Source organism: Camelus ferus, chromosome 2, assembly GCF_009834535.1.
Source record: "Camelus ferus isolate YT-003-E chromosome 2, BCGSAC_Cfer_1.0, whole genome shotgun sequence".
In the NCBI taxonomy this organism is placed as follows: Eukaryota; Metazoa; Chordata; class Mammalia; order Artiodactyla; family Camelidae; genus Camelus; species Camelus ferus.
In genome coordinates this window covers 113941317-113965597 of record NC_045697.1, presented here as the reverse complement: position 1 = coordinate 113965597, position 24281 = coordinate 113941317, and the positions used below count along the sequence as shown (strand labels likewise).

General features: G+C 35.1%; 1 protein-coding gene across 1 annotated transcript in view; it reads right to left on the bottom strand.

Annotated features, from left to right (window-relative positions):
- FSTL5 (follistatin like 5) overlaps nucleotides 1–23182 on the bottom strand; it is a 667511-nt gene extending 644329 nt beyond the window's left edge. Inside the window, exon 1 of the mRNA XM_032465748.1 lies at nucleotides 22799–23182. The gene's annotated coding sequence lies outside the window, so the exon portion shown is untranslated. The remainder of the gene's footprint in view (nucleotides 1–22798) is intronic.
- Between the last annotated feature and the right edge of the window lie 1099 nt (nucleotides 23183–24281).

Genomic DNA, 24281 nt, shown 5'->3' with positions numbered 1-24281 from the left:
CTTTAGGAAGATTCAGACCCAAAATGGGCTTGACCTTGAGGAAAGCTGAGACTCCAGTTGTAGGTGAAAAAGGAGAAGAATTGAAGACACCCTGGAGGAGGACCATGCCCATGGTGATTACTTTTGAGGGAAATGCATCCGCAAACGAAACTCTTCACTAGGAGTGTGTCGGATTTACAACTCTAGGGTTGGGGGACGGAGGACGTGGACGTAAAAGTCCCTGTGAAATGGATTAGGACTGAGGGAGATTTGGTTAGAGAATTAACCAATAAACCTGGACAGAACTCCGCAGCAGTAGACTGAATTAACAAGCTAAACAAGTTAGAAAGGGGCCATCACTCTACACTGGAAAATCCAGCCTGGGAATATGGCCACTTACACACCAAAAGAACATCTGCCAGGTGACAGTATGATTGCAAAATTATAAATTTCTTGCCTAAAATTATATTTTCCAAAACTCATTCTGCAGAGCATTCGTAATATATTAATTGGATTTATAAGGGAAGGAAACTGACTTAGTTGGTCAAATAAAATTTAAAAAACTGAGATAAGAAATAATTTTAGGAAGGACTTCTCAGAGGCTTCAGTTTGATAATATGTACTGAAAACTCCAAGAGGAAGCTGTAGTATGCAGGGTTTCTTAAATATATTTAACAGCAACTCCTATTTTTTAACCAGAGCATATAAAGGGATAAATAGACATGATTAAACTTTGAACTAGACGGCTATAAATAATTGCAGGCACCCCAGTTGCTGCACTGAGTACTAAGTAAAACAAGAATTTAAAAAATGCATTGTACTAAGCAATTAAAAACATGTTTAAATTCTATCTAACTTTGTCTCAGCTATTTTGCTACGTTCGCTATAAATCAATAGTTATCATCATAATTCCGCCAGAGAAAATAAATAAATGCTGGTGAATATTTTCTGCATGATGAGTAATTACAGTATGTGCCCCCAAATTTTCAACATGCATATTTAGTTGTTCACAAAAACAAAAGCTCTGTAGACATGGTCTAGGTCACAATCTACGGAAGTCCACTATTTAGAATCTGGAGACTTTCTATATATATATGAACACACACTCTGACTAGATAGACATAAATAAGTGGAATATAAGCCTCTCTCTTGTAAATGTACGAAGTGATGTATGCAGGTCGACAATCCAGCTCTAATCCGAATATGAAACAGGTTTCTGAGAAAGCACAGTGTGACAGAAAGAATATTTCAGAGTTACAGAAACTCCAATTAAGTAATTAAATGAGTTACTTAATTTGATTAGTATTTACTGTAATTTACCCAATTTACCAATTAAAGGACAGTGACATACTGGAGCTCATCTTAATACATGTAGATATGATTCTGTTAATTAAATTTAAGGTAATGTTTGATAAAAACACTTAGCAAACTCAGAATAGAAGGGAACTACCTAACCTAAAAAAGGACATCTATTTAAAAAAAAAGAAAAGAAAAAATATTAAAACATCATACTAATTAAAATAATTATTAATAAACCAGCAACAAAAAAAAATGGTTCCTGTTATCAATGCTATTTAGGATTGTTCTGGAGCCCTAGTCAGTGTAGTTAAAAAAGAAAAAAATAAAATAAAATCTAATCTATGACTGGAGAGTTGAGCAAAACTCTGTTTATTTTTAATGGTGTGATTGTCTATATAAAAAGCTCCAAATGCTTTTTTGTTATTAGAATAAACAAGGGTGGCTGAACCCAAAGGATATTCGGCATGCAGCACACAACTGCAAGTCTTTAGGCTGCAACATTCGGTTAGAAAATATATTAAAAAAAATTAACATTTAGTGTGTCAATAAAAAAACATAAAAGCTCTTTATAGAATGAATTAAAATATTTTAGTGAAAACATTGAACAATATTAAATGAATGGTGACATTGACTATATCTTGGAGAGACTTCTCTATCATAAATATATCAATATTCCTCAAACTGAGCAAAAGAATCAGTGCAGTTCCGATCTACACCCCAATGGGATTCTTTACAGAACCTGATTAACTGATTTTAAATTGCATATGAAAGAAGAAAGAGCCAAGACGTCTGAGAGATGCCACGGGAAGAACCAGGTGGGGAAATTGACAAGTAAAGAGAATGTCAGCCAGATAAAAGAATAAAATAATGTCATTTGCCACAACATGGATGGACCTGGAGATCATCATTCTAGGTGAAGTAAGCCAGACAGAGAAACAAAAATACCATATGATATCACTTGTAAGTGGAATCTAAAAAAAAAAAAAAAAAAAAAAAAAAGCTTTACTAGAGGTAAAGGGGGTGGGGAGGGGTAAATTGAGAGTTTGAGATTTGCAAATATTAACTACTATATATAAAATACATAAAAAAGCAAGTTTCTTCTGTGCAGCACAGGACACTTTACTCAATATCTTGTAGTAACCTATAATGAAAAAGACTATGAAAACAAATGTATGTATGTATATATATGACTGAGCATCATGCTGTACATCAGAAATTGACACACTGTAATTGACTATACTTCAATAAAAAATAAAATTTTTAAAAATTATAAAAAGTGAAAATTAGAAAGAAAGAGAGAGAGAGAGCAATGACATCTGCAGTGAAAGAAGGGAGCAAACTGTCTAGTAGTTCAAGGAAAGTGCGACCTGAGGCTGAGCAAGGTCTGCAGTAACCACAGGGCATCTGACCTCAGTGCAGATCTCGGGGGCCCGTAAGACCAGTTCTGGTGAGGATGAATTTGAAGACAGAAATTTGAGAAAGTGGGTAGAGATGACTTTTTGAGGAATTTTGAACAAAACAAAATGGAGTGACAGCTGAAGGATAATTGTGGTCAAAAGAGTTTTGCTTGTTTGTTGGGTTTAAAGATGGGAAAATGACAACATTCTTTTCTGCTGATGAAAATGGTCCGGCAGAGCCGAACCCATGGATGGGGTGGAAAGAGGGGAGAGAATCCTTGGAGCTGAGTCCTTGAGTAGCTAAGGGAAGAGGTGATACAGTCATTGATTTTTCCAAAATCTTTTTAAAGAAGATGAGAGAACAAGGATGCTCCGTCAGGCACGAATACCTGCATGACATTCACTGTGATTTCTGTCAACTATTAGCAAAGTGACTTTAGTCAAATTATTTCGACTCGAATTCAGCTTTCACCTGGGCAATCATTGCTTCTTATGAGGCTGCTGTGTGAATTAAATGACATCTGACAATTCGCTTACACACATTAGTCTCTCAGACAATGACAACTATTAGTATTCCAGTTTGTTAATGAGAAAATCAACCCATCCATCCCTGAACTATTTCTCTGATTGCTAGCATCATTGAAAGTCTCAAAGGTAACATCTATAGCTGTTTAGCAAACTAATGCAGGGAGTTTAGCTAATATACAATATATAATATAGGGTAAAATAGAGTATGTTTTGCTGAGAAAAAAACCCACTGATAATCCAATGATAGATAACATTAGAAATATTAACTCAAACAACACCTACACTTCTTTTCGTAACAACTGAAGTTTATATTAAATTAGGTCATTTTGTTTCTAGTATAGATACTAAACTACAATGTCCAAAAAAATTACTTTTAAAAGTTATTCACTGTAGCTTGATCTGTATTAAGGCATTTGCATATGCTTGCTAAATTTAAATTAAATTAGATTTAGCCCAAGTTATCTTACTTTAAAATGTTAATTATGAATTCACATTCTCACTGCCAAGTGTCCTTATAGAATTTAAATCTGAGAGCGGATGATCAGTTTTTTCAAGATCAGAATTTGTACCAAAGACAATCTTACACATGTTTAATGGTCAACATAATCGTTAATGCTCCTTACTAATTGGACGTGTAATTGGCATCATTACTAATTTAAATGTTGAAATCATATTATTTTCTTCTTATATTTCCTGTTTTTACTGCAAGTGTTACTTGACTTCCATAATCGTTGTCAGTAGCACTTGTTTGGATACCTGGATAATCACACTTCAAAAGACTAAGGCTTAGAAAATCTCAAATCTCAACAGCTAAAGTGACATTACATCTGACTTTTAACACACACACACACACACACACACACACACACACACAGAAGCATGCTTTTATAGAGTTTCTAAGCAGAATTTTCTCTAAAGCTCTTTGTTTTCTTTCAAGATTACACAGTTGGAGTGTGAACATTACTGTTCTCATGATAATGCATATTTTAGAGTCCAGATTATCTACTGAGAAAATCCAAGACAGTGACATTCCCAGGGTGACACCCCAATTACAGAGCTTCCATCATTCTGTCTGAAACAAAACCTGCCAACAGAGTTGAAAGCTTCGGTTAACCATATCGGGAAAGCCAGGAAGAGCAGGGAAGGGCCTTCATAGGGCTCACTGGGGAAAAGGACGTGTCTGGCAACTGGTCTGTGGGAGATAAACAAAACAGTTCTCTAATGTGATCCAAAGTTAATGAACTTTCAAGCATGCACAGAAAGAACAAAATCCAAATGCACACATCACTGATTTATACAACTATAACTTAATTATTGGGGAGGAATTTCCATTTGTGTTATATGTTCTATTATCGATGTAACTCAGTTGGATTGCCTTCTTGTATTTGCATTTTAATGCACTGTGAGGATTTAATTTGAACTTTTCTCCCACAAGGCTATTCCAAATGGGAATTTATTTCTAGGTGACTATTTGAGCTGTATTCCATTCATTACCATCAAACATGTCATAGTATGCTATGATGCATACAATCACTTAGAGTCTGTGATTAGTATGGAATCAAATTCAACTTAAATTTTTAAATAACTTTGTCAGCTCCGGAGGATGACACCAAATCTTCATGATGAGGTTGTAAATATCACAGAACATCACGATCGTCTTGAAAATGTGAATAGAAAAACATAATGATCAAAAAGAAAAAAGTGAATGCATATTTCATCAAATTACCAGTACAGAAAAGCAAAAAGAATTAACTAAAATCAGAAATGCATGTCGCATGGTGATCCAGTGTGTTAAATGAATATTTTCAAAACCCTGTTTTTTTGTTATGGAATTTTCTTATCAAATGCTTGTAAAGGTGTGTGTTTTAGAAATGTGAAGCTTCTTCTGAACAGTAGATATCCACACAAAATTATTGTTGTAAGTGTCTATATAATTCAATAGCATTTGAAATAAGCACACATCCACTATCAGTACACATACACACATAATTCATACAAGCATGTGCATTTATATATAAAGATAGTTAGAAACTTATAAAATAGGAGAATTTATTTTTTGACAAATAATGAAAGTGAAATTTTATAACTATCTCAACTTTTTCATGAGTTTTAAGAAGTAAAAATAAAAATGTCTATTTAGAAACATTTAGGGCAAAATGCCTATGGAATGTCACTAGTGGTTATGATATAAATAAACCTTTCTTCTCAAAAGGTCTATAAAAATGCAAGTTTAGAGAGGTTTTTATACAGTGCATAGTCAGTCAAGATTGTAGTTTCTCCTTTTCTGTTGAAATAAGAGTCAGTTTACAATGTTGCATCAATTTCTGGTGTACAGCATAATGTTTCAGTCACACATATACATACATACATACATTCGTTTTCATATTCTTTTTCATTATGGGTTACTAGGATTCTATTTTTCAAATTGCATTCTTTGCCTGTGCTATATATTCTTTGATAGTTGGCAGGAAAAAAGTCTTCTCCTAGAATTAAAAAAAAAAAAAAAAGAACTAATGAAGAGTACTCCTTCTTATGCCACTGTTATCTCAACATGGGCATCAGGATATGCCACAGAGGGAAAGAAAACAGAGAGAAGTAGGGACCTGCCCTTCAATGTTCCCAGAGGGGAGAGACCCTGCTGTATCTACTCTGCTTTCATTGGCCAAACAAGTCATGTGGCCACACCTCACGGTGAGAGGACGTGGCCTTGTGATCAGGAGTAAAGAACTGGTGAGAAGTCATCATTTCTACCACGATTCAGAACCTTTTATATCGTAGAGTTGATAATACCTGAATGGGCATTATGATTCTCCAAGGCTGTATTGAATATCCTCAACTTTTTGAAAAAGTGATTTTTTTTTTTAAGTAGGATATTTTTGCATGAAATTTCTATGAATATATCTTAAAGAGCACTTTATGCTATATTTTAACTCTGGGACGGATAAATAGACTACAAGTATTTCACAGTTGTGTTTTAGTAGTTAAAAATTTGATGTTTTTATTTACTAAGATATATCTGTAATAATTTCTTATTCATATAGAATGATAGGGAAGGAAATAATAATGAATTTCTGGAACACAGACATTCACCAATTAAGCACTCAAATGTTATTTTCTTTCTAACACTTGGATGGGCATGTCTATATAACTAATAACATCAATGTCTATAACTCTATTATCTAAGTATCATTTATATATTTGTCTATTATCTAGATAAAGAATACTTCTTCTTTAATTGAAATACTTGTGAAGCTTTGGGATGAACCTATCCTAATGGCAGGATCAAATACAGAATTCCCTTCCTAGGATCAAATCTTTAATAATGACCTTCTGTCATAATTTCTACACTCCTTACACAGAGGAGTATTAAAACATATTCAACTTTATGATTTTCTGTACAGCATAAAATTACTGATTAGCCAAAGAAATGAATCACTATATTTGTAGTCTAACTAGTCTTCTTGTCATGTTTTTCTTTGTCTACCTCATTTTAAAAGATTTAAAAAATTTTTTTTAATTTTATTAATTTTAATGGAGGTACTGGGGATTGAACCCAAGACCTTGTGTTTGCTAAGCATGTGCTCTACCACTGAGCTCTACCCTCCCCCTTAAAAGATTTTTATAGTTTTCACAAGACTTAGATTTACAGAAAAGATAGTACATATTTTGCATACTAGATCATAACTCAACTCCTCTTATCTCTTACTAGAAACATCTTATTAGTGTGATATATTTGTCACAATTAATGAACCAGTACCAATACACTATTACCAACTAAAGTCCATACTTTACTCTGAGTTCTCAGATTTAACATAACGTCCTCTTTCTTTCCCAAGATCTCATTGAAGACATCACATATTTAGTCATCAGGTTTCTCTAGGCTCTTCTTAGCTGTGTTCTTGCTTGTTTTCTAACTTTTATGTTTTCAAAATTTTGTAAATATTCTTATCCGGGAATTAGTTTCTAAATGTATCTATTTATTTTTAAGTCACTCTCTCTAACCTACCATAGAAATGTTTCTTTTCAAATAATGCCAATCAAGTTCAACGTCAAGAAACATTTCACGAGAAGCTGTTTTCACAACAGGCAAAAATTGGATTTTCAATCTACAACAGTTCTTTGATGCTTGGTTTCCCCAAGTGTATCCTATAATAAAAGCTTTAAGATTTCTTTTTTTGTACAGAATCATACATTCACTCTATTATTGTGAGAAAATACAAAATAGAGTGATAAGTCCACATTGGAGTCAGTTTTGTACACAATTTAAGTTGGAATTCTACTTGGGATCAATTCACTTTTCTTTCTCTGATGACGCTTTCTAGAAGCATTTTTATTGTTTGTATCATTTCCTTAGTTTGCTTATTCACTTGTATCTGCAAAACTAATGTTCTAACTATATAGATCGCTTAAGTAAATAACAGGTATTTATACCTGAATGGTTCATGCATCTTAATCACCTAAATCACAATCTGAGTTACCCGGAATCTGGCAGCTTATTGGTGAATATTCAATGAAGTTTGATATCTAAAAGTAATAAATAGATATTTAAACAATTAAGCTATCAGAACCTTCCCATATTAGATAAGTTTCTAAGAAAATTATATTATTCCCTACTGGGTGATCAGTCCTTCCCTCTGATACCCACAACTAGTCCATCATTAAAAAAATCCTCGAGTACAATTCAAATTAATGTAAGATCAAAGGCATTGCTGGTATTTTTTTTAGTGTGAAAATTATTGTGTCACCTTAAATTCTGTTATGTCTAGAATTTGGAGTTTTATTGCATTTACAACCATTTTATTGAGTATATACATGATTCTAGTGGATCTTCAACTTTTAATATGTCAACATAATACTCAATTGAAAATGTAGTTATATACATTTGTAAGTATGGAAATTCTAACTGACATGAGAGTTTTAGAAGATATACATTATATATTATAAAAATAGAATATTACCTATGTCATATTAAACAGGATTAAAGTTAGACTTTTCACTGTCAATAATAAATTATCACTTATGTAGTTCACTCCCCAAAAGTTAATTGTGTTCATATTAAACATGTAAAAGTATTGTACAGTATAGCGCAAAAAAATGATATGAAACTTCTTAAGTCCATGTGATTTATTACCACACTTTGTTTTTCAGAGTCAGGCATTATTAACTTGCATTTCAAAAGGAATGATTTGCCAAATCAATTTATAAATGAATACAGCTTATATAAATTAAAATGACTTTTAAGTGCTATAATGATTGCAAAGGGGTATACTTTTTTTTTTTACTAAAGTATCGTAGATTTGCAGTGATGTGTTAGTTAGGTGTACAGCAAAGTGATTCAGTTACACATATGTACATATAGATATATTCTTTTTCAGATTCTTTTCCATTATAACTTATTACAAGATAGTGAACATAGTTCCCAGTGCTGTATGGTAGGTCCTTGTTGTTTATCTATTTTATATATTGTAGTGTGTGTCTGTAAATCTCAAACTCTCAAATTATCTCTTCTCACTCCACACCCCACTGGTAACCATAAGTTTGTTTTCTATGTCTGTGAGTCTTTCTGTTTTGTAAAAAAGTTCATTTATATCCCTTTTTTTTTTTTTAGATTCCACATATAAGTGATATCATATGATATCTGTCTTTACAAAAGGGTAAACTCTTGAGAAGTGCCACATTTAGTGCTCAGCCTGCAAAGAATATACATAAGAAAGGAAAACAAACAACAAAGCAGTGTTTGACATCACTCGATCCAAGTTTGTGTGAAGAAAAATACTGAAGAATCAAAATCAACTCTTTCTGTTTATATTCTTCACCATATAATCATAGCGATGAGGCCCATAAATGGAATTTTAGTATTCAAAAGTTATTGCAGTAACAACCACCTTGAAATTAAATGGCTGGATGTCTCTGAATGTATGCCAGGATTGTTCACAAAAATCTGGAAATGGGGAGTGATTGAAATGAGACTCACACATGGTTGAGTTCAATTCCCATTAAAATAAAATGACTTAATATTAGTTTTCTTATTATTGAATTCAATGAAAATAAAGATTGCACCACTGAAAAGTCAGCATAGATCCATGTTGTCTGTATATTTGTATCTATATTAATATGGGTATACATATATTTAATTTTATTGGAAACATAAGATGACTTTTTAAATATTTTTGTTTCTGATAAAAATGCCACCTAGTGATTTTACTTAATTTGTAAGTAAGTTTCAATATTATGTTCAGTTTATCACCTGTTTTTAAGATAGGCTATTCGGAGTATGCCAGAATTAGATCTAATAGTCCATTATTTAGTGAGGACTTGAGTGAAAAACAAAGAGATAAAATTGCATTCATAAAATGTTTGATTTTTTTCTGGTAAATAAGGGAAAATTTTGCTTCATGGTGTTTTTGCTTTTTTGCTAACAATTGACAATTGCTTAATTAAAAAATAATGGAAGATCAGGATGGCACTGGGATAAAACATCTTTGTTTAGAATCTTAGATATTCAAGAGATGAGTTGCTCTGAAGAAATACTTACGTACTTGAGAAATTCAAGTGCTTTCTAGAAAAACAAGCTGAGCTTGGTGTATTTTTATTGAAGACTTTGACACTGAAAAAATCAGCAAAATATGACACTAAAACTACAGGGTTCTTCGCAAATAGATATTGGGCCTCTAGCCTCCCAAGAAGTCTTGGGTTCTGTTTGCCCTTAAAAGCTCTTCTAAAACTTTAGTAAAATATATGGTGTCTAGAATTGTGCTTGAAACCCAACAATTGCTCAATAAACTATGATTATTATTATTATTATTATTATTATTAATCCATAGACTCCAATTTTCTTTGATTCTCTAAAATCAAGCTTCCCTTCCCTTAGATTAATGGTCAAAGAATATTCAGGATGATTTACAACAGAAGACTTTCTTCTAAGAAACGTATTAAAACATCATGTAAGCAATGGTAAATAAAAATCTAGAAAGTGCAATTTTCACTATTAAATCAAGAAAAACATTGAAAAAAAAGAAAGTCATAACACACAACACTATGGCCAAATATCCCAAACATTACTAGCCTAAATCTATTGATGTAATCATTTAAGAAAATAATATGACAATAGGTATCTCTAATCTCAAGAACAATCAAGTGATTTTACTAAGTAATTCAACCTCTGGGGAAATTTTATAATAACAATATAAAATCTTTGGATAGATTTCAGATGTACATTTCAAGGGTTTGTAGATCACTTAATGTTCATATAAAAACTCAGTGACAAAGAATAAGAAATAGTAAATAGCAAATTAACAAATAGTAAATGAATAAATAGTAAGTAGATTTAAATCTTACTAAAAATGCAAATTTAATATGATCTTACATATATGCTACTATTCAATTTAAATATCCTATAGAAAAAGGCAGTTAATTCCAAAACTGACATTATGCAAAGAAATAATCTATTAATTTAGTATTAAATCAAGATTAATGATACTATCACATGGAAACTATATTAAGAAGTTATTAGTAAGAATATTTATTTCATTTTCAAGAGTGCTGCTATGTAACAGCTCATTCCTACACCAGGTGCTGGGATGCAACGGAAGTCCTGTGTATCTGAGCAAACGAGTGCAGTTGTGGGATACGGTCTGCCATATTCTCATGACTATCACAGATTTACTTTAAGCCTACTGGTGTTTATATGTCCCTTAAAAACTCACACCTCACATCCGTCAGAATGGCCATCACTAAAGAGTCCATAAGAGATAAATGCTGGAGAGGCTGTGGAGAAAAGGGAACCCTCCTACACTGCTGGTGGGAATGCAGTTTGGTGCAGCCACTGTGGAAAACAGTACGGAGATTCCTCAAAAGACTAGGAATAGACTTACCATATGATCATGCAACCCACTCTTGGGCATATATCTGGAGGGAATTCTGATTCTAAAAGAAACATGCACCCTAATGCTCATAACAGCACGATCTACAATAGCCAAGACATAGAAGGAACCTAAATGTCCATCAACAGACAACTGGATAAGGGGGAATGGTATAGCTCAGTGACAGAGTGTATGCTTAGCATGCATGAGGTCCTGGGTTTGATCCACAGTACCTTCATTAAAAAAATAAATAAATAAAAATAAATAAATCTAATTACTTCCCCTCACCAAAAAATTAAAAAAAAAAAGATTATTGTATAAAGAAGATGTGATATATTTATACAATGGAATATTACTCAGCCATAAGAAAGAATAAAATAATGCCATTTGCAGCAACATGGATGGACCTAGAGATGATCATATTAAGTGAAGTAAGTCATAAAGAGAACGATAAATACCATGCAATATCACTTATAATGTGGAATCTAAAATATGACACAAACGAACTTTTTTTCGAAACAGAAACAGACTCACGGACATAGAAAACAAACTTATGGTTATCAAAGGGAGTAGGGGATGGGGGAGGGATAAATTAGGAGTTTGGGATTATGGAATACAAACTACTGCTTATAAACTAGCTAGACAACAAGATCGCACTGTACAGCACAGGGAACTACTCTCAATAACCTGTAAACAACATAATGGAAAAGAATTAAAAAAAAAACAGCTGAAAGTGTTCAGGTTCTCTCTCCTGGGCTGAGAGCCCTGCACTAACGTCTGAAACCTGGGGCAGTAAAAACCTGGGGATCAAAGCGGGGTCCTCAGTGTGTTCCAGTATTTTAGAAATCAAACCCATTTACCTTCTGTAAGAACTAGGGCAATGACATTTAAAGAGAAACAGTGCAGCTTCGTTAATGATTTAAATGATTGTAAATTTTGTAACCTCCAAGAGGTTACTTTGCGCATAAGGACGTCTTTATTCCCCAGATGGGAAGAAGACTGCAGGAAATGCACAGTGCCATCAGAAAGCTAGTATGAAAATAGGCTTAATGCCTTCCTGAGCCTCCTGTACTGGTGTTCACACAGTTGTCAACCTAACTGAAATGTTCCACAAAACATATGTAATTAACGAGGTGTCCAGTTGAGCGAGACCTAGCGTCCAGAGCTGTTTTCACAGCTGGGCACACACTTCTATCCTAGACATGACCAATTAAGTTGTCCCATTTGTGCACAGACAGGAAACAAATTCCAAAACTCTTTCCGCTTCCTCAGGCCTCGGGAAACTTGGGAAATAGGACACTTACCCAAAGAAAAGAAATAATCGTAGAGAGTATTTATTCGAAATCTTTGTTGTCATGAATTGTAAATATGTAGACTTCAAATGCAAAACATTTGCTAGAAATGTTTCTCTTCACTTTTTTTTTTTATAGCTCAATTAATTATGGCTTCATGGGACATCTCACTAAAGGAAGTAAGTCAGGCCAAGCACTGGCACAATGTTTGCAAGTTATTTCCAGCCTTACTTTTGTGTAAATGCACTCTTTCTTGAGACTCTGCCAAATAATAGAGATTCGTGCATCTAATTGTTGCATTTATTTTGTCAAGTTGTGAATGGAATTTTATTAATTTGATTTTCTTTTCCCATTTCCTTGTGTGGTTCCATGATGTCACACGTTTTGGTAAAAAGAACATAATTACATAATAACTATTAAACACTGTAGTTTCTCAAGCATGTGCACAAACCCAAAAGGCATTTGAAGCATTTCGCTTTCCCTAATAATGCTATAAGTGTCTGGGATAATGGCTTATCTGATATAAATACCAGCCCACTGGATCACTGCCTCCAAGGAACACAGTTGAGAAACACTTAAGTTTTCTATGAAAGACTATGAAGTTCTGAACAAATAAACTGTACAATGCACAAAGAGTATAAATTAATTTTTGGATTAGCTTATTTAAGTCCCAGAATTTAGATGTAATACACTTTGTCTAGTGTGTTTAAAAGTGGAAAGAAAAGTTAACCTAAATAACATAGATTTAATACATTGTAGCACAAAGAGGGAAGATAATTTTCACTAATGAGAAAACCACAAATAAAAATGTAATTTTTTCATGATGAGAGCTTTTGAGTTTTTGTCAACACTTTGACATTAAGAATGAAAAAGGGGCGAATGGGTACAGCTCAGTGGTAGAGTGCATGCTTAGCACACACGAGGTCCTAGGTTCAATCCACAGTACCTCCACTAAATTAAAAAAAATCTAATTCTGTAATAAAATATATATATATATATATATATATGTATATATATATATATATATATGTAAGAATGAGAGAGAGATTCCAAAGAAGACAGCTAAATGACCAGTAGGTACATAAAAAGATGATCAATGTCACTAATCATCAGGGAAACACAAATCAAAACCACAATGAGTTCCCCTCCCACCTGTTAGGATGGCTATTACAAAAAAGAAAAAAGTCAGGTAATGTGTTGGTAAGGATTTGAAGAAATTAGAACCCTTGTGCACTGTTGAGGGAAATGTAAATTCGTGCAGCCATATGGAAAATAGTATGGAGGCTCCTTAAAAAATTAAAGCTAGAATTCCCATATGATCCAGCAATCCCACTTCTGGGTATTTAGCCGAAAGAACTGAAGCAGAATCTCAAAGAGATATTTGCACACCTGTGTACACTGCAGCATTATTCACAATTGCCCTAAGTAACGGTAGCTTATTGGAAACTAATTAATGAGTACCTTAGAATGGAAGAATTGGCACCTGTGAAGACCCCGAGGTCAGGTACACTCTCATCCCTCGGTAGTCCTTTCCCTGTTCTACTTTTTATCATAAAACTTATCAGTGATAGACATTATCCTTTGTCTCTATTGGTTTGTTATTGTCTGTCTTTCCACAGAAAGAGCAGAGTGGGAACTTGGTCTCTCACTCCTGCTCAACCCCCATCAACCAAAAGGGCACCTGAAACATAATAGGAACTTAATCACTATTAGTGAATTAATCGTTTGTTTTATAATAAATTAAGACCTTATTATTTTAAGAAAATTACTGTTCATTAAAATTAACATTTTGAACTTATACACTAGGTAATTTTCTTTAGCTTTTGTCAAAGATAAAATGACCTTAGTTTTGTATGTAAACTATGAAAGATATGAGTCCAATGAAATTTTTCTGCATAATTAATGTTAGTAAAAGAAATTGTGGAATTATTTACCAATCTTTAGACCAAATCAGCAAGAACAAAATTATTAGTATCATTGTGCAATATTCCTTCAGAGGTAACAATCATCATTCTGTAAATTCATCATGCCTCATCTGTAAAGCATAATGCTGAACATAAATTCCTAATTTGCATGGAAAGACTCCATGTTACATGAAGTAAGATAATAATAAAAAAAATCCTTTGTGTGGTTTGTAAATTAGTCAGGGATCAGATAAAGAAACATGAAAACAGAGATTACCAAAGTCGAAAATCTAAAAATATCAACTAATCTGTAAGAATAAGACTGTTACATACAGTCTTACATGAGCAAAACACTGTACAAATTTATTAAATCTTACATGTATAAAACATTGCATAATAGAAACATACATAAAAAGAATACATTTCAATGAGGATTAAATAATAATATGTGTATGAAGTAATTTTAAACCACAAAGGCTTGTGCACATAGAAGGAATTCCTAGACTTCTTCCTTTAAGAGCTTAAGATTAATTGGATAGAATAGCCTAAAAGAGATTTAAAAATCCTAAACAATGTCAAACTGTCCACTGCCTCTAGTCCAGGTCAGAAATGCTGGGGAGGAGAGACAAGGGCTCAGAGGCACTACCTCAATGAAGAAAGACTAAAGTTCAAGTAGAAGTTGAACCAGGTACAGTAGACAGGGATTCAACATGACTCCCAAAGGCCTGCATTCTTGTAATTCTTGTAACCACTTCACCTTTAACTTGCTTTTGACCGACGGAATGTGGCCAAGGTGCTGTGATAACACTCTTGTGATTATACTACGTTCTATGGTGAAGAGGTGAGACTTTAAGATACAATTAAGATTTCAAATCAGATGACTGTATACATATGTCAAAAAGGAGATTCTAGCTGGAGCTGACCTAATGGTGTGAACCCTTTAAAAAGCAGTTCTAGAAGTCAGAAACTGAAGAAGTCAGCAAGATTCTTCCTAGGCTGGAAGAAACCATCTTCCATGAGTTATGAGCTGCAAAGATATAAATCCAACCGACAGCCTGGAGGAAGAAACAGAGCTTCGAATAAGAGCTCAGCCCTGGATGAAACCTTGAAGTGAGATCCTGAGGAGGGGTTCCAGCTAGCCTCTTCCTAGGTTTGAAACCCATGGAAACTGTGAGGTCATAACCATTTAAGCCACTGAGATCATGGTAATTTTTATGCAACAACCTAAAACAAATATATGTAAAAATGGGCATTTTGGTGGTATTTAGGGTGACAGTGACCTGATATTTGTTGCAACAAAAACTACAGAGACTCTAAAAAGTACACATGAGCACAATTTGCTCTTATCCTGTGAGAAAACTTGGCTGCAAAGAGGAGTGGGGTGGAGGTTGGGATCCTGGAAAACACAACAGTTCAGACAAGACTTTGTTTTTCTATACAGGGAAAGAATCATGCTTTCTGTTTTGACCGATCTCTGTTTTGCAAATGTGCGTTGTACATATGAGGAAAACTGAAAATCAGACTGATTACTTGCAGGGTGTAGAACCAATTAGAAGGATCTTATAACCAAGCAGAGAATTGCACCTTATTACAGGAAAAATTAGATATCCACTGATGATTTCAGAACACAGTGACATTTGAAAGCTTCCTTTAATCAAGAGGAATCCAGAAGAGGTAAGAGGTCTGTATCAGCAGAGTAGAATGTTATGATCAGGCAGCTGCCTCAGACTGAGCCTGGTCTGAGTCCAGCTCTGTAGGTAACATAACTCTTTAAGCTTCGGTCCCTCAATATCTACCCCAAAGGGTGTTACGCATAGAAAATGAAATAATGTTTATAAATACTTAACGTCTTTCCTGGCGTGTTAGGAATCATCAACATTTTGACTTGTCATTAGAATCATTAATTATTATTACCACAGGAAGAAACAAGAATTAGAAAGATCCATGTTGAAGATGTCAAAATAATTCTGGGTGAGATGGGACAGTCTGGGTCAAGGTAAAAATGATAAGAAGAAAGAATAGAAAATAGAGAATTAGATAAAGCCGCCTTACAAAGGGAGGAACGTCAAAACTTGGAGACTCGCTGCATATAGAAGAGTAAGAATGATGTGAGTGGAAAATGTGTACGCATTTGCAGACCTAGGTGAATGGGGAAAAAGTGTGTCATCAACTGATAGGCAGAAAAATCAGGACGGGGGGACCATATAGGGATAAGATGGAGTTCATGGAATTTTCCTTGTTACCATGAAATCAGAGTCAAAATGTCTAGCAAACCTGTATAAATACATTAATGGAGTTCAAATGTGGGCCAGAGCCCTCGGTTTGGAAGGTATCTGTGAAGAGAGAATAATTGTAGCTGTTGGAGTGAATGGCCTTCCCGCAGGGTGTTAGAGAAAATAGGGAACCACACATAGTACACAAAATGGTAGAGAAATTTCAAGATTAAAAACTTTTACATCAGGCTTCATTCCAAAAGTCAAACACTGGGGATTGCTAACCAATACGTAAAATGTTTAATAAAAGCTCTATACATCTTTCCACTTTTACGTTAAACTTCCCACAAATCAAACTTTTCTCTCTCCTTCGGGATCCATTTAATAAAGGACAGCCCGAACTTGGATAACGAGGATTCGCTAGGGAATCTGATGCAATCGTGTGGCTCCTCCAGGAGTGCTGTTATTGTTACTGATACCAGCACTCACCTCTTCTATCCAGCCTCAAGGCTGCGTGAAAGCAAAGAGCATCAATCCTGGCCAACATTTGTACCTCAAATAGAGAAACAATAGACCAAGGTAGTCAATGCTTCCTAAGTGTTCAAGAACTCACTTCACATCACCTCTTTCTGTGTGGTCCTTCCGAACTACTCATTGTATTCTGATGATTTTACTTCAGTTTATAGACTGAACTATTAGCAGCTGACTAGTCTGAAGATTCAACGTGAGTTGCAGTTGGTAACACAAGTGGTGATCTGCTTCAATGGGTGATTGCTTGAACTCCAGTTTAAGATGTATGTGTATTCACATGTAGCATCCGGGAGGACTTTAGGAGAATAAAACAAAAACAAGGGAGCTCTTGGGTGAGCACTTTATCATATTGCTTCTTATTCTACTTGAGATTGAAAGGGGGAATGCTGTCTGCTGCTAATATTATACATAGTCTATAAAATTGAATAATGTAGCACCTTTTTAACATTAAATATAGAGGAAATGGTCCTTAAGACCTCTGGTATTGTACATCCAAAAGTGTGTATAGTAAAGAATAAATGACATGAAATCATTCCACGTAACTTAATAATTAAGGGAAAAAACGTGGGGCAAGAGGGGAAAAGTAGCATTCACATTTAGCAAAGAAAGGATCATAGAAAAAGACTTGACTTTAAATAAGACACATCCACTTCAATATTTGATCTAAACAGAGAGACCAGAAGTTCACAGTGTGGATACAAGATGAGTGAACCAACTTCATCGCCTAGTCCACCTAACCCTAGCTGTGTGACCATGGGCTGGAGAGGTGGAAAGCTTTGATCCAAGTTTTTGCTTTCTTATATCTAAAATGATTGGTAATAGAAATTTTACATGGCTATGTAAAAGTAAAAATGAGTTAATATGGAAAAAATGACCTCATATGAATAAAATATATATGTACACATATTAGTACTTTGAAGATCATCTTTCTGTATTTTTCGTCTTCCTGTGTAGGCAAATCCACGCCCACAGACCATATGCTCGGATATCAACAGGTAATCCATTATGAGACAGCAAAAGCCTGTACTAGGAGCAGCTCGCTGGCCCTGTTTCTTTGGGAAGATAAATGAAACCACTTCCTTAACCCTAGATGAGGTAGTCCAGAGTCAGGTTGACACCAGGGCCTCAACAACCCCTGTGTCTTTGAAAAGGGGGGCACATAATCACAAAGGGTGTGGGGGTGTTGGTCACTTCATGTGTGTGAGAACCTTAACTTTGAAGGTTTTAGAAACTAGAAAAGCTAAGGTCTCAGTGGTCCTTAAAACACTATCTAATGTGTTTGGTGGAATTGGTCCAACCAGGGACGCCAAATTATTTCCATTTCATCATCGTCTTTGGGGAACACAGTTCAGGCTTGTGTGTCTTAATTGCTGCTGTATTTATATTTTAATTGGTACCTTGGTGCTACTTACACAGGGAAAATATATCGCTAAAGTAACTTTCTCTTAACTGTCAATTAAAAAGAATATATTTAAATAAAACTCAATGCAAGAAGGATTTTTCAAGTCTTTTGCACTGTGCTTTGGAATTGTTAGCAGTGCCATGAACCAGTTATGAGCTGGAATAATATTCTCTGTATTGACATGGAAATGAACTCACTAAGCAACTACTTGGCTTTAGAGATTTGCATAATTCGATACCCAAACCACATTAAATTAGTATCAATTACTGGGCTTTAAAGCAAGAAAGTTTGGAGTTAAGCTGCTCTTCTTCCCACATTTTACCACATCTATGTGTGAAAACACTGATACACAAATAACAAAAATATTTTAGGTGCAGGAATATCTGGGCTCTGTTCCTCAGAAGTACCTGGCTTATTACCAGAAGATATATAAGAAGTAAACCTTACGTGTCTCTTTTAGGATAATAACTTCCAAATTATCCATCATTACTCATACGTTTGTACAATCAGTGTAGTACTATAATCTCTTCATAGGTACACATTTGTTCCATTTCTTATTCCTGGCAAATTTTCGTTTCCAATTGTCCCTTCCCTTGCTGATCAGCATGAGAGCTTCTGAATGACATTTTCATGGCAAGAAAACAAAAACTGGTGTGTGCTTAGGCATACCAGCCTAAATGCAACATGACAATAATTGGAAAACACCTTTGCCACTGAAAATTACATTTTGTATTATAGCTTAGCATGTAAGTTACTTTTATAGTAAGTAGAATTTCTTGAGCTTCCATGTTCCAGATCATTCCCATCGCATGTTTATGGCAGAGTAGAATTTACCAAAAATTATATATATGATTATATATGAAGATAGATAGCTAATATATGCATATATACATATTTGTATGTGTACATACATACATATACATGCACACACCCACAGACACATGCCTTATAGTAACATTATACTACTGTTTAACTCTTGCTCTTTCAAAAAATCCATATTAAGACTCATTAGAATTCTGAATTGATCAAAAACACTGTCTCATCTGTGATAGCAATATTAGCTTCTTTGATACCAGGGTGCTTAAAGCACAAAGGGACCAATTGTTTTGTTGTCTGGTGACCAATTTAATGAGAAAATTGTGATTTTCCACAAGGCACCCTACAGCTCACCTTAAGTAGACTATGCCCAGAGGACACTGGAGATGCTGAAGCAGAAGGTGGTTAAGTCTGTTTTGTGGAGAATAATTGGTCACATGCCTTTTATGATGATGTTAACAATAGGGAGTATTTTTCTAGCCTATTAGTTCACAAGAGTCTTTTGAACTTTATAACATAGTAAATAATTTTTAAAAATACTAGCAATAGTATGTTGACTTGGAGCAAATATGAAGGGTTGGTAGGAACATATCATTCAACGTCTTTTGTTTTCATGGATAAATGAGCATCAAACATAAAAAGATGGCCATCATTCAAAGAAAATTCTCAATAAACTATTAAATATGATTTTAAAAGTTAGTTACTTTAAAAAAGTCAAGTTGCTAAAACTTTTTAGCATATTTCAGGTTTATTATTACTTTCTTGATTTTTCTGCTGTACATGTTAATAAACAGAAAAAAAAGCAATATGTAGCCTTGATAACATCAAATTTAAATTGTTTCAACTTTATCTTAAATTCCAATCAAACATATATAGTTATTAATCTTATTTGTAAGAAAAAGATGACATCTATCCAGCATATCATTTTGAAATTTTTAACTAGATCAATGTGCTTTAAGAAACTGAGAAACAAGAAAGACAATTTGAACATGTCGTGCCATTAAATTATTTCAATAATTTGTCTATATGCTTTATGAAAGTTTATCATCTTGAAGTAAGAAGTGCTTTATATATTTGCAGTGCTGATGAAGTGAAATGAACGAATGATATAGCAAGCTGTCTGTTGCAGTGGTATTGAATACCCACTTGAATTTCACATGGACAAGTAATAATTCCAAAACACAGTCATTTCTTTGTGGAACAAAGAATTAATGAAGGATCACTACATGTGAATATCTTCAATAGATGTCTTCAAAGTTGGCAATTTTAGTTGTTTACAGTTAGAATTACATTCTGTATCCAAATACTATCTTCAATGTTCTAATTTTGGACTTACTATGGTCACCTAATTTTACCTTACTTCAGAACTAATACATAAAAGTTCATGGGTAAAAAAAAATCAGGGTAAAATGCTACTAGTATTTTAAGTTTGCAATCTCATGGAGCCCACCTTACTGGTTTCACTATTGCCAATAACATATTTTGATTTTGGTTTTCAGTGTTTCACCATTTCATTGTGACAACTCTAAACTTCATCTAAAAGAATTCTGAAAATTGGTAGTTCAAGCTTTACTGTTTCTACCCAAACAAATACATACATTTTAGAAAACTTCATGGAAAAGGAAGTCAATGAGATACTCATTTGGGTGAATATAGTGGTTATATATGTTACTATTTTTAAAGTAAGTTACAAAGTTAAAATATATGTTTATGTTTCAATATAACAAATAACAAAATAAAGCTGAAAAATTTAAAAGCCATAATTCTGTTTGAAATTCAACAGTCTGAGTATTTAGACCAATATAATTAGTTTTAAAGAGAAAATTTCAAAATGTACAGAAGAAAAGAATAATTCTATAAACAATTAAGAGACACTGGCATAAGCTTTCATATATCCTACTTTGCTTTTCTACCTGCTTAGTCCTTAAAAATGTGCATCACTAATTTATGTACAATAACACGACTGACAGGAATCCTACAAAGCACATCTGCTCAGGGTAAAACATGAGGACAGCTAAAGAGGATTTACATTTGACCTCCAGTGTTTGCAGTAATATCCATTTCTCGTAACAATCACTCCTATGTAGGGCTGGGCTATAAATAAAATAAAAAGACCTCTACCCAAAGGAATTATTTTAAATACGAAACTCTAAATCTAAAGTTCATCCTTGTAAGTGTGATACAACTGGAGTAAGCATTTTCATGATAATTAAAAATATACAAATATTTAAACTTAACTTAGTGTACTTTTTTAGTTGCTGAAAAATATAGCCCTAGTCAGCTGAACTGATATTTATTGTCTGAAATAGCTTATATTTTACCCAGTCCTGTTAGTAAAGGACATCTAGTTGAAACCTGAACTCTTCTCTGAGTGTAAAGGAACCTCCCCCAATGTCTTCCTAGCCATCAATTACACTTAATCTAATGTCACTAAATGACATAAATGAAAGGACGCAACATTTACCAGGCAAACCATCGTGCCTATCAATAAAGTCATGGGTAGTCATAGAAATGCACAGAGCACCAGCTAACTTCTATCATTTAATAATTGTTCACTATGGGAAGTACTGTTCAGGGGTTTTCTGCACTGAATTCTGTCTCCAGACACATTCAAAACGCACTGCCAATTGACAAAAGGAACATAGCTTCAAAAGAAAATCGCCTAAGTAGAGAAAAGCTCTCTGTTAAGCATGCAAGAGGTTAAACATTGCTGAAATAGCGAGACATTTTCTCAGCCCACGCTTCCCAGTTCCATTCAATTACCAACAGCAGTAGCGACTATAATACAAGGTAATATTGTGTTATTAAATCAGAGTTTCCCATTTACATCCACCTCTAACCTGAGGGGGTGAGGAGGGGATGACAGTCACAAGTCAGTAGCAGAACAAACAGCCCCCAACTTGGAAATACACATGACCTTGGGGTATAGAATTCTCAGAGACTGAGTTTCACAAGTTCTATTTGGATCTACTGCATAACAACACATCTAAATGAACCCAGCATGGTATAAATGCTCCTAGCCCTACCACCTCCCCTCCAAAATAATGTTAAGAAAGATTTGCACTTTGCAGCCTATGATTTAGATACCAGAACTAATACCGATTATCAGAGATTAGTCCACTCACATATTTTTTTAATGTTGCATTTGTTTTAAACAACTTGTTGGTTGATTTATTTAATATAATTTACCAACATATTTGAGGACTTGCCTGGAATGGTTCCTGTTCTTTGAGCCGTGCTAGAAGTGTTGCTCTACAAAATTTATATTTATAAGCAAGATGTAACATGATGACATAAACTTCACATACACACACATACACACACACACACACACACACACACAAAACAAAGCTCTCAACTTCCCCTCTAGAATTCAGTGAATAATCACCAACAGACATTCTCATAATAGTAATGAGAGCAGTCATTATTAAAATAATTGTTGCAATCATTGCCAACTGTCCCATTTCAAATTATAAAAATAATCATAACTTGCTCTTAAATTTTTGTATGGCAGTCTGTATTGCTCCCCCATCTGTGAAAAATGTATATATATATAATAACATTCTTTTTCTTACCTTATTTCAACAGTCAAAAAAGTCTCCCGGAAAGAATCTTAAACGGTGTGGGTATGTAAATCACAGTAATAATAATAATAATTTTTAAAAATTAAAAAAACCAAAAGATGGTCTTTGCTGGGAAAAGGTGGAAATAGTTTGGTCTAAAACTATAGAAATCCCCGAAGTCACGCCTGAATGGGCGCCCAGGTGGCAAACAGAGGACTCTCTCCCACGTCCGATACCACACTCCTTTATCAAGTTGATAGGGTCCAGCTGGTGACGAGGGTCCCGCAGGGCGCAGAAGGTGGAAGAGGGCGTTGCCTCGAGGTGCGGGAGGAGCCGGTCCCGGGTTCAGCACCGAGAGCGCAGTGGACAGCACCCGCTGCTCTCACCTCCGGTTAGTCTCAGTCACTGAACCAGGCTGATTCTCGCGCCTCCTCCCCGAGCAGGGGCGGCTGCCACTCAACCCGGGCTCGCCCCGCCCCGCCGCCTGACGTAACGATTTTGCATACGGCTCCCCCCGGGAGGCGCGGGCCGCCCCCTGGAAGGGGCTCCTTGCCGGGGTCGGCTGGGGCCGCGCAGGCGGCCGAGTCCGGGCTTAGGGTCGGCGTGGGCGTCGCTGGACGTCACGATCCATCACCGCCCGCCCTGAGGAAGCTGAACGGAGCTTCGCTTTCGCTGGGACGCCGCTCTGTGCGTTCCGGAGACCTCAGCTGGCCGCTCCCGCAGGGAGACGCGCGGAGGGGCCCGCGGGGCACAGAGGGCAGGCTGGGGGCCGGTGGAGCGGGACAGGGATGGGGGACAGGAGGAGTCCGTGCAACCACGCCAAGAAAAACAAACCAAAAGATCTGTCTGATCTTCCTGGCCAAACTTCCCTCCTTCTCCCGGCCATTTGTTTCCTGAAAGGATGTGTTTTGATGTTCCGTTCCCTTTCCGCGGTTCACGGAGCTGCTAGAGGGAGTCGCTGCAGCAGAAACTTGTTCTGGAGGGGAAAAAAAAAAAAAAAAAAAAAAAAAAGCTTTGAGCACTGGGAGAAAATGTGAAAGCTTGCAATACTTATCTTTCGTAAACACAATGAATGTTTTTTCTTTCTTTCTTTTTTATGAGTGCTGCATAGCACGTATCAGACTTCGTGTGTTCCCATAAAATCTGCAGAATCCTCCCTCTCATTCTCAGGATTAAATACGTTATTAAGTTAAATGGGTTTGGAGATTCCAGGGTTAAACACATAATTAAATTAAAGAAAAAAAAAGAGTGAGAGTTTTCAAATCCAACTTCCACTGCCAACATTCTGAAGGTTATGCCGTATTCATTATGTCCAATATATCAATTTTTTTATGAAAGATGGGGTATGCTGGAAGCATTTCAGAACCTTTAGCAATTCTCTTGTGTATGTGATGTTTCTTGTCCCCATGAGGCTCTATCTAAGGTTCTTGATGGCAAGAGAAAGGGGGCTGCGATGCCAGATTCCTGACTGCTTAAACTTGTAAACACTTCCAGT